Source organism: Phycodurus eques, chromosome 11, assembly GCF_024500275.1.
Source record: "Phycodurus eques isolate BA_2022a chromosome 11, UOR_Pequ_1.1, whole genome shotgun sequence".
Taxonomy (NCBI): domain Eukaryota; kingdom Metazoa; phylum Chordata; class Actinopteri; order Syngnathiformes; family Syngnathidae; genus Phycodurus; species Phycodurus eques.
Window position 1 is genome coordinate 10041721 of NC_084535.1, and position 15312 is coordinate 10057032.

Below are 15312 nucleotides of genomic sequence, written 5' to 3' on the forward strand. Positions count from 1 at the left end.
TCTGTCTTTCCGCATCAAGAAGTGAGAATATGATGGCGGCACAGTAGTGCAAACGCTGTTATGCGTGTTGGCCGACTGGCCCTCAGTGAACGGAGGTGTCATAAGTGTGAAGATCACAGCTTCATGCTACTGGCAAGTGGGCTTGATGCTCGAAATCGCTGAAACGCCACAGACAAGTGTGCTGTGATATGTTGTGTGTCTGGTGGGACTTTAAAGCTACTTGTAGGCTGGATTCACAATGCACGTCCTTGTGCACCAATTCCGATTCAGTGCTTTTATTCAATAGGTTGACTGTGATATCACTGTTTACATCTACTGGCTTAGTTTGGCCTGGACAGAATATTTTCTCCCCTGGGTTCCAGAGGCATATAACCTCAGCACACCGTCATTTCCCTTAATTAATGGCCTGTCTGTGCAGTGCTTGACAAATCAACTCGACCAGTTGAGTTGTATTTAACTTTTTGGTATAATATATTTGCAATTAATCTTGTTTTAAATGGTTTTAAAACTTTTATTTAGGTAAAAAAAAAATTTTTTTTTTTACTTTTATGTGCAGTACATTTTTGGTTAAATCATTTAAGTAGCCCCCCTATATTTTAGCAGTGTTAATGGTCAAACTGTGTTACAGTGGCTTTTTGGGAATAAAACCTGTATCGTTTTTGATGAACACTTAGATGAACACTATCACCACTGTATTTTAATTTTGGTCATTATGGCGGTACTTGGAGAGCTCAGTATTTTTTGAGGCGGTAGTTTGATAACCTGTCCCAGTTTGTCTCAGAAACCCTCCACCATCAAGAAGTGCTTTAATGCGGATTCTTTCATTTTTATTGAGCTTTACACCTTTTATCATTTTGACCAGGAATGATTAATTTCAAACTGAATTCAGTTTTTTATACTCACCTTTCCATGCTACAAAAACACATTTTTCTGTCATTGAGCAAAGAAATATTTAAAATATACTATGACCGATGTCAACAATTAATCAAGACATGATTTGACAACTGAAATTCAGTATAGCAATAAAAAATAAAGCTGCAAGTGTTGTGTTTCGATATTACATTCTAAAGCAAAACAGTACATCAATGGATAACAATATAAGTTTTAATCAAAACAGGCACAAGTAGATTGTTAGTGAACAAATACAAATAAGGTAACAAAGAACAACAAAAGACAAAAGGTCAATGCGGTGTGTGAAAAACTTGCAAAGTGAACAATATTTAAAAAATAAAAAAGGTGCATGGAGCCACAGCAGAAAGGAGATGCCAGAAATACAGAAATCTAGTAAAAATACCAATACCTACACAAGGTACGAAACAGAAATCGCAGATGTACTTACTGTTCAGTTTCAAACATGGGTTCTGAGATTTTTTTTCGTGCATCCTGTTATGATGGACACGTCCACCAAATTTTCATGTCAATCGGTAAACTACAGTTGAGGCTAATTTCATTTAACTTATTTCGGGGGAGCTATTGAATAATGTTGTCGAATGCATCACCTTGATGCTGACACACATCGAGCTATACGCTAGGTAAATGTAGGCCATCTCACTGCCGGTCGCCTCCACTTTTTCCACTCCTGAGTAGAGTCAAAACAACCCACTACTCCCTGCGTTGTCTCCTTCTGTTTGTCATCCACCTCCTCTTGTTCTCTCCATCTATCTTTAACTCTATTTTTACAGGAGGTGTGAGTCATGAGGAAATGTCCAGCAGATCAGGCAACACACACATATTTGTATTAGCATGGACAACCTTTTCACGCTCCAAAAGCTCCCTACCTCCACTCTGTGCCTTCTCCAGAGTTGGATTTTTTTTCTTTTTTTAAAAAACATATTTGTAGTGTCTCCAGTCTATCAAGACCCTGTGTTCAGTTTCTCATCAAATACATTCTGAACTTGCTCTTCCACAAGTAGAATGCATAAATTTTTTTGGGCTTCAACATGCTGGGAAGCATACCAATTTTGGCAAGTGTGTATATCCTGGTGAATACGTACTGTATGTATTTAGAGGTCCCAAACATGATTCCTCCTCCCCCCAAAATTGTCACTCAATAGCGCCACTTGGATAGTTAGAGTAACATAGCCCCTGAAACCGGTTTCACTGACATGAACTTAGTAGGCAATGTCTGTCCTAACAGGATGCATGAAAAAGGCATAAGGACCCTTGCACAATATCGAACAGGAAGTCGGTGATTTTGGTTTGAAACAGCAGATTTGGGCGAATCCCTAGGGTCATACTTTTGTGAAACTACCCAAATGAGCTCCATTCAGAAGCTGGTATTCAAAACAGATGGACAAGAATTAATTGAGGAGCTTCAGTGTCTGTTACATCTGTGGGTGGAGCATGGTGTCAAAGTTGAAAGAAATTTCAAATTTTGAGGATTCACTATTAATATGAGGTTACAAGGGCCTGTTCTTTGCTGCCCGCACCTATCATTTTTTTCATTGTCTTTGGTATAAAACAACAAAAAGGCCCTGCGACTAGCTGGTGACCAGTTCAGGATTTACACCGCCTCTTGTTCAAAGTAAACTGGGATAGGCTCCAGCACACCCACTACCCTATAGTGGGGATAAGCGGTACAGAGAATGGATGGATGGACAACAAAAGGCATTTTAGTGGCTTAATCCATGAACAAATACGAAAATACAAACAAATCTTCATAGAATATATCCAGATTTGAGCTGAACTATTAATTAAAATAATAATTAATTTGTTTTAAAAACATTTAAACATTTTATTGAACAATTCGTTATTATGAAATCAGTTATATACAGTACTATACATTTTTAAAATGAGTAGGAATTATTATTTCATTAAAAAGAACCTTTTTTTCATTGCATTAATTTTGACATTTCCCCCCTAAGATGTATTTCTTTATTTTTGTATTCTTTTTTCTTGTGAAATAATTTATGTAACTACTAAAATAAAAATAAAAACTATTTTGAGTCGACATTTTAAAATATTTTTATTAATTATTATTATTATTATCATCATGATTCATTATTATTATTTCATTGTTAAAAGTAACTATTATACAGACACTTAAGTTTATTTTCTTCCTCATTTACAAATAACCTGGCCCATCTCTCCATTTAAAAAAACAACAACTAATGTGGCCCTTATGCCCAGGTTTGCCCAACCCTGCATTACATGGTGTACCTGGTGTAAAACAGAAAATGACTGCAAGGTGAAATATGGCAGAACATCTTTGGGAAGCTCTCTCATATCCTAAGTGAAAAGATCACACGGTGTAGCCTCACAATAGGGTAACCATGTCACATTTTCAGGAGGAATGGGGGAGCTTTTGGCATTTTTCTGGGAGCGGAGGGGAGGGTGAACGATGGTTTTTCGTTGGAATAATCACACACTCATGCTGCGTTAGTGTCGGCTCAAAAAGGTTGTGCGTTAGCGTGTTTGACAGCGCTCTGGCCCTGGCTGTGATGTTGACGTTAGTGCATGGGGACACATCACCTCTGCTTTGGGAAAAGGTCCTACAGTGAGCCTGCACCCCCTCCTACCCTAACCCCCCCCCCCCCCCCCCCCCTCCCCACCCAAGCACAGCGAGAGAGGGTGTGGGGTAGGTGTTTGCTTGCTTCTCTTACCTTCATAAGCTCCCCAAACAGTCTGTTTCAATCAAGTTGTGCATTCAGCACATCTCCCATGATGAAATAAACAGATGTGGACGGCTAAACCCAAACAAATGAGAGTATAGGTGAATAGCTGTCATAGTAACGAGTGGCCTCACGGACCGTGTGGAAAATGTGAGCCTTGTTGTCGTATTGTTAGTTAGCATATGCCAGCTAGCGTGCGTCAGAGTGTGGAATGTCAGGCCCGTCTCGTCGCATTACAGGATGCCGCCTGCCATTGCGCTCCAATGAAGGCGCCTCCACAATGTTTGGCAAAATTGGGCCTCTAAGTCTCTAAGAGGGATTGTTTAGGGCAGGGGTTCTCAAACTTTTTGGGTCCAGGGACCCTTTCCAGGAGAGAATTTCTTTCATTGGACCCCCTCCTAATCTGATTAAACATAACTACATGATACCCTAAATGTCATGGAATTTTTTTTTAAAGCATTTTAACACATTTTCACGACCTGTTTAATAGAAAGAAACTTAGATTGATTTCAGTTCGATATATAATGCATCAGCACTAGCTGATGTGCACTGCTTCAACTAATAACATGGCTGCTGCTAGTTTTAGCCCTTCAACACACACATGTAAACTTATTAAAACACACTTTTTAAACATTGCAAACATTTGAACAAACACACACACAAATTGCAAGCATCAAATATGTAAGAAACACTGTACGTATTGTACTTTCTCTGTGTTTAAAACATATCCCTTTGAGAGGCGGCACCTGGTGGGGTGGCGTTTGACCTCATAGAGTCTGCGTGTGTGCGTCTGGGCGAGAACTGTGGCCGACAGCAGCAGCTTCATGAGTGTGCTCACTGTGTTTTACTGTTTTCCCGGCATTTAATAAATGGCCGAAAGGTGCATCGGCAACTGTGGTTCTCCTTTCAATAAAGCTCTTACCCTCACTTCAGCGTACTGTAGTTCCTTGGTACCAAGAGTCCGCAAGATGGTGCTGAAACAATTGTTTACATTAGACGGGACTTTGGCCTGAGGACAAAAAAAGAAAAATCACCATGCAGGAGGACACTGTATAGAAGATGGTAAATTACAAAGATTTTATCGTCATTGTAAAATCATCTCACTCTCAAATTTCGGGCAGATTTGGACCTTTTTGAGGTTCAAACTTTAACAAAACTCTCCTCAGAGAATGATCTGATTACCATTACATTCAGAAAGGCAAAATGACATTAACTTTCATTTCACTATAGTGCACCCCCACTTACAAAATTTTAAGGAAAGTTTGGCCATTTTCAGGGGTCATACAGGATGTGATTAGTACCAAATTACAACTAGGTATAAAAGACATATGGGCTGCGCTTTTACATTGCAGTAAATGTCAGCGGTAGATTATATCAGCACAATGTATTCGCATCAGAACCTCCATCTGGCGACCTTTATAGATGTTAGAGCAATGGCCAGTTCATCTCTGCTTAATTCTTTTTCAACAACCTCTTCTCCCTCCCGTTCCGAGCCGATCCTCCTGCTTGTCAGCGGACTTTTTGACATCCGCCAGCCCTTTGGTGTCTTGTCCATATGCGTATCTGTCTCCTGTCTGGCCTGCAGTCGCTCTGTCCCTAACCTATGTCTGCTCCTCCAATATGTCCATTGCGTCTTCATCCTCTGGCTTGCTGTCGATGCGTGTGGCTGCAAAAGCTGCCACTTACTCTATCTGGGTGTGTGTGTGTTGTGTGTGTGCGCATGTGTGTGTGAGGAGGGGGTGTGAAGACAGCTGTCACGCTGTCTCAGGATCATTTGATGTCTGTCTGACATGCTGGAAAGCAACTGACATCCTACAATCCCAAAACCCCCCTAACATCCCATCCCTTTTCCAGTAGTACACATGTATATACCACACACACAGGTACACATCACGTTATAAAAAAAAGCTGATTAAAATGAGTTATTTTGTATATGTACAAAAGTATTGGGACAAATAGCCATTCCGCATGCAAGGAATTAGGTCACTCATATTTTTTGTTTTTGGTGACAACTTTTAATTACCTTCTCGTCATAGGTTTACATACATTTCATTAGTATTTGGTACCATTGCCTTTAAACTGTATGACTTGGGTCAAACGTTTTGGATATACTTCCACAACCTTTTCATAATAGTTGGCAGGAATTTTGGACCTTTCTTCCTGACAGAATTGGTGTGACTGAGAAAAGTTTGTAGGCCGCACATCTTTTCAGGTCTGCCCCTAAAATTTTGATAGGATTGAGATCAGGGCTGTGTGATGGCCACTCAAAAACATTGACTTTGTTATCCTTAAGCCACTTTGTAACCAGTTTGGTAGTGTGGGCTTGGGGTCATTGTCCATTTGGAAGACCCATTTGCACCCAAGCTTTAACTTCCTGGCTAATGTCTTCAGATGTTGCTTCAGAATTTCCACATAATGTTCTTTCCTCATGATGCAGTCTATTTCATGAAGTGCACCAGCCTCAGGTGTTGCAAAACAACACCAAATCATGATGTTGCCACCCTTGTATTTCAAAGTTGGGATGGTGTTCTCAGTCTTGCAAGCTTCCCTCTTTTCCCTCCAAACGTAACAATGCTCACAGACAGACGGTTCTATTTTAGATTTCAGACCACAATACATATCTCCCAAAATTAACGTCTTTGTCCCCGTGCACATTTGCAAACTGTAACCTGTCTTTTTATCTTTCCTTTGGAGTAATGGCTTCTTCTTGGCAGAGTGGCCTTTTAGCCAATGTCGGTACAGTACTTGATTCACTGTGGATAACGAGCAACTTGAGCAAGCATCTTCACAAGGTCTTTTTCTTTTGTTCTTGGGTTTATATGCACATTGGGGACCAAAGCACGTTCATCTCTGGGACACAGAACCTGTCTCCTTCCTGAGCGGTATGATAGTTAGACAATCCAATGGTGTTACTTGCGTAAAATTGTTTGAACAGATGAACGTGGCACCTTCAGGAATCTGGAAATGGGACCCAAGGATGAAGCAGATTTGTGCAAGTCCACAATTCTCTTCCTGATATCTTGGCTGATTCCTTTTGACTTTCCCCATGTTGTTACACAAAGACCCAGTGTGTTTCTGGTTTGCCAAATTCAAATACATCCACAGGTGTCACTCTAATTAACTCAGATGCTTTCAAAGAAATTACATCATCATTTGAGTTTGTAAAAGGCATAGTAATCTTACTTTATGTAAACATCTGACCTTGAAGAAAGTAATGAAAAATTGCCTCCTAAAAATTCCTCTCAATATTCTGGAATTTAGCAAATAGAAATCATTTTGGTAATTTGAATTGACCTAAAACAGGAACGGGTTAGTCTGATTTCATGTGAGACAAAAAAAAACAAAGAAAAAGTGTCTTTTTATGTAATACTGCACTGTATATGTAACACACTGATTGAGGAGTATCTGTAACATTTGCACAACCAACATTGTCCCAGATGATCGCACTACTCGTCACTTTAAACCGCATACACTCCTTGAAGTCTCAGCGCCCTTTGCACAATGGTCATTGCACCGGACTATTGCAATATTAGTCGTTGGAACTGTTCTAAGTGCTAGAGGACTCTGCATCTTTTTGCACAATTGTTTTTTGTCAATGTCTTTATGTCCCCAAAGTGTTCTGTAAATTGACTGTTTGTTGTACTAGAGCGGCTCCAACTACCGGAGACAAATTCCTTGTGTGTTTTGGACATACTTGGCAAATAAAGATGATTCTGATTCTGAATATCTAGTTTCAACTGTAATTAGGTACATTGGTCAATATGTTGGTAGGTTGGTCGGTAGGGAGGTAGAATCCCTGTAATTTGACATAATGACTCATTTTTAATGTTTGCTCACTTTCTGTCCAAATCTAAAACCACTGGACGCATCATCAAACTGTTCTGTTCTTTCTTACTTGTTTCCTTCAGGTCAGCGGGTCTCCATCAGATTGGCACAGCCCCTGGAAGTGGCTGAGGTATTAATAAGTGACGAGGCCACATATTGGACTCATGTTATATGTAGAGAGGCAAAACAACCATGACCGGGTGCTTGTTTAGTTCTTTATATGACAGAGAGTACGACTTTACATATACACACGAGCACCTAAAGGATACCTGCTGCCTTTCAAACTGAGCTTCTAATTAGGCACGCACGTGCACGCACACACACACACACACACACACACACACAGGACCCTGGAGAGAGACCTCAAACCTGCCTGTCAGCTGCAGTTAGATCACAGTGTACTGGGTTCATGCCACAAAACACACACACACACACACACACTTGGTTGAATGTGAAGTTATGCTTCACATTCATAATTTATCTTCAATAAACTGACTGAATTGCTAAATCATAATACATAAAAAACATGGAGGATTTCATGTCATTCCTCTGCAGACACATTTGTCCATCAGTATAGATAGGTAGGTAGCTAGTTAGCTAGGAAGTTAGGTGGCTCGGTCAGCGGGTCAGTAGGAAGGGTGGTCGATCTGTAGATATGCCGAAGCGTCGCTTGGTAGCTACAGTTTGTACTGTTGGTGGGTCAGTAGGTAGGTGTGTAGCTACATTGGTGGGTTGGGAGGAAGGTAGGTAGCCCGGGTCATAGGTGGTTCTGTAGGTAGGTAGATAGACTAGTTTTGACCTGATCAGTACGTATTTACCATCAACTTTGAAGGACTAATAAGGCAAAACAATGGGCGCTCCCTCTTGAAACTTCCATTTGGAGAACATCATTACCAAGCAAAACAAACATTTTCCCTGGACTACAATCGACAAGACGCCGCCAGCTCAGGCTTGAGCGGCCAGAGCAAGACCACAAGGATGAGGATGAGGAGGAAGACAAGGTGGCCTTCTCTATGCCTGCTTAAGGAGAAGAACGTCCTTGCTTTGTTAAATGATTTGTTCCGGATGAAGTGTTTCTCTCGATATCGTTTGGGGACCGACTGCTTGTACAGTACTGTACTCGTTGTATTCCCCGGGTCACCTTGGCCTGGAGGGCTCAGGCAGTCAGTCAATCGATGCCCTTTATTGCCATCTGACTAGCCATTCAGGTTGTTCTTGTCACAAGAGGTTATGCAGAATACAGCTTGTGTCCCTCTTCGACTTTGGATGCAAAATAAAAACATTATAGGCTACTTGGTAAAGTGAAAGAGTTAAATGTATGGATAACTTCAAAGATGCTGTCATGGAAATTTTCAGAAACAGCAGCAACATGTGATCAGAAAACAAGAAAACATGTCTTTAGACATGGTGAAGCAGCATGTGGCTCATAATTATTTTGATCTGTCATCAAAAGGTGCCCCAATTATTAATATGTACAGTGGTATCATGAGATAAGAGTTAAATTTGTTCCGTGACCACGCCTGTAACTCAAAACACTGCAGGCCTACGTTTCTCAATTTATCTATCCCCATGAAAATGAATGTAAATGTCATCAATCTGTTCCAGCATTTCCAAAAATAACCAAAGGATTTTCCATTCATCCATCCATTTTCTGAGCCGCTTCTCCTCACTAGGGTCGCAGGCGTGCTGGAGCCTATCCCAGCTATCATCGGGCAGGAGGTGGGGTACACCCTGAACTAGTTGCCAGCCAATTGCAGGGCACATACAAACAAACAACCATTCACACTCACAGTCACACCTATGGGCAATTTAGAGTTTTTCAATTAACCTACAATGCATGTTTTTGGGATGTGGGAGCAAGCCGGAGTGAACATGCAAACTCCACACAGGCGGGGGCAGGGATTGAACCCCGTTCCTCAGAACTGTGAGGCTGACGCTCTAACCAGTCGGCCACCGTGCACCAAAGGATTTTATAATATATATTTTAATGAGGAAAAAAAATCACTTTATAATATTGCACTTTATTAAAACATGCAACAGTAATGACATTCAAATCGAATGGAAAGAATTAAACCGTTTTTGCTTCAATTTAATGGTTAGTGGTTGAAGCCAGCGGTCTTAAAGGCTATGTGGCTGTTATGAAGAAACAATGTGTAATTCTCTTTGTTTAGTTTGACAGTATACTTAAACTGGGAGTAGTTTATAAAAAAAAAAAAAAATGCTCACTAATCCTATTTTATAAACTTCTGCTGCATGTTGTTAAGTGAATTGAGTTATTGCCACCATACAGTACGGTGGATGGACAACTGATCCTTGGAAATGTAACAACTTACATGGAACCCCCCCCCCCCCCCCAAAAAAAAATCCTTATTTATTAATAATAAGACGTTTAATTGTTTAAAAAGCAACAAAATTAATAATTTTATTAAAATAAAAAAATATTCAATATCTTACATACTTATTTTTTGTGTGACCCTTGAACACAAACGTTTGCCCACCCCTGCTCTATTACTAGAATGCTATATACACTCCACGTTTAGCAAGAACCAAGTAGCAGTACTGCTCTCTGCAACTAGGTGGTAGTGTGACCCCGCTGTTCCCAGCAACCAGTCACCCTCTGACCCCAGCACGGGGGGCGCAATAAACCAGGACTATTTATTTACCAACTCAGGGCGACCTCTGTATGGCGGCGTATTTAGTAGCAGCAGTGTAATGCACTTAAACCTGCATGGGGTTGGGTATGATAGTATGGCTTAAGGACACTGCATGCTGCCATGGTGAAATTCTGAAGGGAGAAGCAGACAATCAGATAAACCCCAAAAATTAAGCATCACTATATATGGCAGACAAAGTTGGGGATGGTTCAATTAGCGTAATTCCTCTAACAGTGGCTGACGGTATTTAGTTACTCCACTGCAGAAGTGCTGGTAGGTAGGTAGGTACGTACTAGGTAGGAAAGTACTGTATGTAGGTGGGTAAGGTGATAGGTTAGCTATTTGAGGGAAGAAATATTAAACACAGAATTACATTTGCAGTACATCTGTTGGGGACCTCTCGAATGCTATGAACACTGGCACTTATTCCGTAGTTCTGGACTTGAAATTGAAAAATCCCTGCAATTTTAGGCTTGTTTTCTGATGACATACAGCATTTGATTTTCAGCCAGCTTTTGGCCCACTCAGATTTAGCTATTTACATATTGAATGTGAGTAATTATTTTTGTTGTGCATTTAGTTTTACAGGCGGCACTGTGAACGACTGGTTAGAGTGTCTGCCTCACAGTTCTGAGGAGCGGGATTCAATCCCCGGCCCCGCCTGTGTGAAGTTTGCATGTTCTCCCCGTGCCTGCGTGGGTTTTCTCCGGGTACTCGGGTTTCCTCCCACATCCCAAAAACATGCATGGTAGGTTAATTGACGACTCTAAATCACCCGTAGGTGTGAATGTGAGTGCGAATGGTTGTTTGTTTCTATGTGCCCTGCGATTGCCTGGATACCAGTTCAGGATGTACCCCACCTCCTGTGAGGGTAAACGGCTCAGAAAAAATGGATGGATGGATGTTAAATTATCGATTGAACACAATTTTGAGATGCTGTTGTGTTGTGAGTGTGCAACAGTATATTATAGCTTGGCTGAGAGAAGCTTGTGATGAGTGTGGCTGGTGCCCAGCGTTGTATTTGTGCCATTTCAATCAAGGACAGCGTTTTTTAGTATATTAAATTAGCGATTGAACACAATTTTGGTGTGTTGATGTGTTATTACGATTGTGCAATGGTATATGATATCAATATGAATTATAATACCAGGTTTAACAATGCAGTTTGGAAACTCAAGCAAGACGTATTTTTAAAAAAACATTTTTTATTTCCTGAAAAGTTGTCATTTTGGAGGTGGGGGGGATTCCGCCCGACAGTGACAATATGTAAAATATGAGTGAATACTGCTACTTAAATTATAGTACATTCCTATTGTCCACTTTGGCTATGCAACAAATTTAGTCTCCAGTTCCATCGCTGATGTCACTCCAAGACATGGTGCATAATCGATTTAAAAGGAGTTTAAAGAAGTTATTTACTGATTGCTCCAGAATGGATTGATATGACAGAAATTGACTGCCAGTTTCATTTTCTCGAACAAAAACAAAAAAATACATAAAGAAAGCCACCTGGATGCTATAGCTCATTTATTCTGATTAGATCTTGCAGCAGTGTCAGATGAGCATGCATGTATCAGCGAGAATTGGCCAAACGTGTAAATAAATACAGTCGTCTATTTTGTTTATGCAGTTGTATGCGTCTGCCTGCAAAGTGGGGTAGTAATCCGCACTGGGCAGCTGCACTCATTCATATTCACCCCCGAGGCACTTCTAGGCCATCCCGTTGATTAGGGATCAGAGAAAAAGATAGAGCGAGAACCGTAGAGACAAAGCAGAGCGAGAGAGAGAGAGAGAGAGAGAGAGAGAGAGAGAGAGAGAGAGAGAGCATCTTGCATTCAGTAAACAGTTGGTTAATGACTCTAATCCCATTAAGAACAGGGAGCAGCTTGCCCCTTCACATAACATGTATTAATTAATATGTATGCTACCGCTCGCTCTCTCTGTCTCTCTTTCTTTTCCAAGCACATAACCAAGAAACAGATTGCGCACAGACACACACACACACACACCTTGTTAAAAGAGGCTTCAAAGAGAGCAACAAAAACATACAGGAAAAAAATGAGATGCAAATCAAATGAGCGTCGTACGGTTCCGGGAACAATTTGCCAACAATTATTGTTTTGACCCGTCTCCTCCGTAGACAAAAGCAATGCGCGCCCTCCAAGGAGGCAGGAAATCAGCTTTTCAAGAGCTCTTGTGCTTGAAGAGCGAAAGGGCAAGGTGAGGCATGATTGCTCGGTGATTAGGCCGAGAGGAAGGGGAGACTCACGACTGCGTGTTCCTCCTCCTTCACACACACAGAATGCATGATAAACAAAGAAGCAGCACTTGACTCTCTGTTGATCCACTCAACTGTTTTAGAGAAACATCATTAAGAAAACTGATCGCGCTCCCACTGTCTCCCACAGCCATTTTGTAGCCTACTTCTTCACACGACAACTAAACAGCACAACAACCAGAGCATACAGTATTTACTTATAATAATAGTGCAATAGTAGCTGGGATTATACCCATTCAAGTAGACTGTTTATGACTAAAACGCACAAGTTTGGTTCATGGATGGCCTGCACTCCCTATTCTAGATAAAAAAAATTGCTGAAATGTAATCATTTTCAATTACTCCTTGAACTACAATTGGATAGCATTGACTCGATGCTAACCGACTGAGGCCACTTGTAGTTCAATAAACTCATTTTATTAGATGAATGCCACCATTACGCTGCTGCACATTGAAGGTGGCCACTTTATTACTATTTTTTATTATTATTATTTTTAAATCATACCATTGTATCATATTTTCCCAGGGGAAACAAAGTTATGTGGGACTAATTACTGTGCACAGTAATAGACAATGTTTATTCATTAAGACTAACTGGATTTAATAATTTAACCCTTCTGTTAGAATTGTTCCTAAAAATGTTCATGGGTCAATGCTGCACGTTTAACCATCCAAAATACAATTAAAATGAACACACAACAATATGTAAAAACATACTGTATATGAAGTAAACTGAAGAAAGAATAAGGCTAGCAGAAGTTTGATTGCAATTTTTTTTTCTAGAGTTCAAACTTTAAATGGTCCAGTACGACCCATAGCCTTTCATGTACATGACAATACATTCCAAAATTCAAAATGGAAAAAATAATATTTATAATAATAATAATATTTTGTTTTTTGTTTTTTGTTAAACCTTCTGTTATGATGTGAGTCAGAGTGACCCATTTAAAGTGTAAAACTCAAATCAATTTTGTTCCAAATACCATTCGGAAAGACTTTATGCCATCAGCTTTTGAGAGCTTAGGCTTTGCTGGTTTTGCAAACATATCATTCAAGACACACAGGCACCAACATGATGATCCACTTCAATGATCACCGTACAGTGATGAGTGTCAGTCAGTCATCTGAGCATCACATAAGTGAATATTTATGACAACGAGGGGGGAGTGTTATTCTAATGTTGCAGCAAGCGAAACATTATTTTATGTGCACTTGTTGTCTGTCAGTCAGTCATCTTGCCCATGCAGAGAGAGACACTTATACCTTCCTGGTGGGCTAAGAATAGCTTGGATGACTCTTGAATGAGGGATCTTATTTATCTTCTAAGTATTGCAGGCCGACTGAAATAGAAAATGGTATATACTATGATCTAAATAATGTAACACCATGAAACATTTACACGTGCATTAAGGGAACGATGATTTAGCTATACACAGACACCGGCCACACCATTAAGTATACCTGCACAATGAGATCCAATACAAGAAGCTTACTACAATGGATTCCAACAATAAATGAGGATCTTTGAACAGGGGCGGGCAAATTATAGTCCTTGGCCAAACATTGACTGCTCTGTTCTTTAATCTGCCCCCCTGAGCATTTTTATCATTTAAGGATTCAAGGATTGCATTGTCATGCCCCCTTTTGTGCCACACATTTACACACATTAAGGCACAAAATACAAAACTTGAGGTCAACAAATTAGCTCAATAAAGTCCTGAGAAAAGAAGATAAAATAAAATAAGACAAAAAAAAAGTTTAAAATACTTAGTTTTGGGTATGTGCAATGATGCAAATGCAGCAAGGATGATATGATGGACTGCAGATGATGAAATCCCTGAATTCCATGCAACTGTACATTGATAACCATTCTTAAACTGTTGGACTATTTGCTCAACCGGTTGTTCACAAAGTAATTAACCTCATCCCATCCTTGGTTGTGAACAACTGAGCCTTTCGGGGTTGCTCCTTTTATACCCAATCATGGCACTCACCTGTTTTCAATTAACCTGTGGAATGTTCCAAACAGGTGTTTTCTGAGCATTTCTTAACTTTCCCAGTCTTTCTGTTGCCCCTGTCCCAGCATTTGTGGAACATGCAGTGCATGTTTTTGGGATATGGGAGAAAACCAGAGTACCTGGAAAAAACCCACACAAGCAAAACATGCAAACTCCACACAGGCGAGGACAGATTTGAACCCGGGTCCACGGGAACTGATAAGCAGATGTGCTAACCAGTCGTCCACCGTGCTTGTGTGTGTAGATTATATTAGATTAGATTAGATAGATAGATATATAGATAGATAAATAATCAATATAATTAATAAAATATTAATGTAAATTTCAAAACAAAACGGCGAAACAGTGGACGACTGGTTCGCACGTCTACCTCACAGTTCTGAGTACCCCGGTTCAAATCCGGCCTCGCCTGTGTGGAGTTTGCATGTTCTCCCCGTGCCTGCGTGGGTTTTCTCCGGGCACTCCGGTTTCCTCCCACATCCCCAAAACATGCAGGGTAGGTTAATTGAAGACTCTGAATTGCCCGTAGGTATGAATGTGAGTGCGAATGGTTGTTTGTTTCTATGTGCCCTGCGATTGGCTGGCGACCAGTTCAGGATGTACCCCGCCTCTCGCCCGGAGATAGCTGGGATAGGTTCCAGCACGCCCGCGACTCTAGTGAGGATAAGCGGGACGGAAGAGGAATGAATTAATGAATCAAAATCAAATAAAAGCTGAGATAATTAAACACAATAAATAAATATTAGTTAAAAGCTAAATAAAATGTTGGGTTTTGAGCCTGCTCTTACAAAGAATGTATATATTATTTTGTGAAAGCAGATGATGATGATGATTATTATTATTATTATATTTGAGCTACAGTAATTAAGTTTGTGTGGTATACCTAATGAAGTGTCCAAACACCCACTCATATCAACAGGATGACG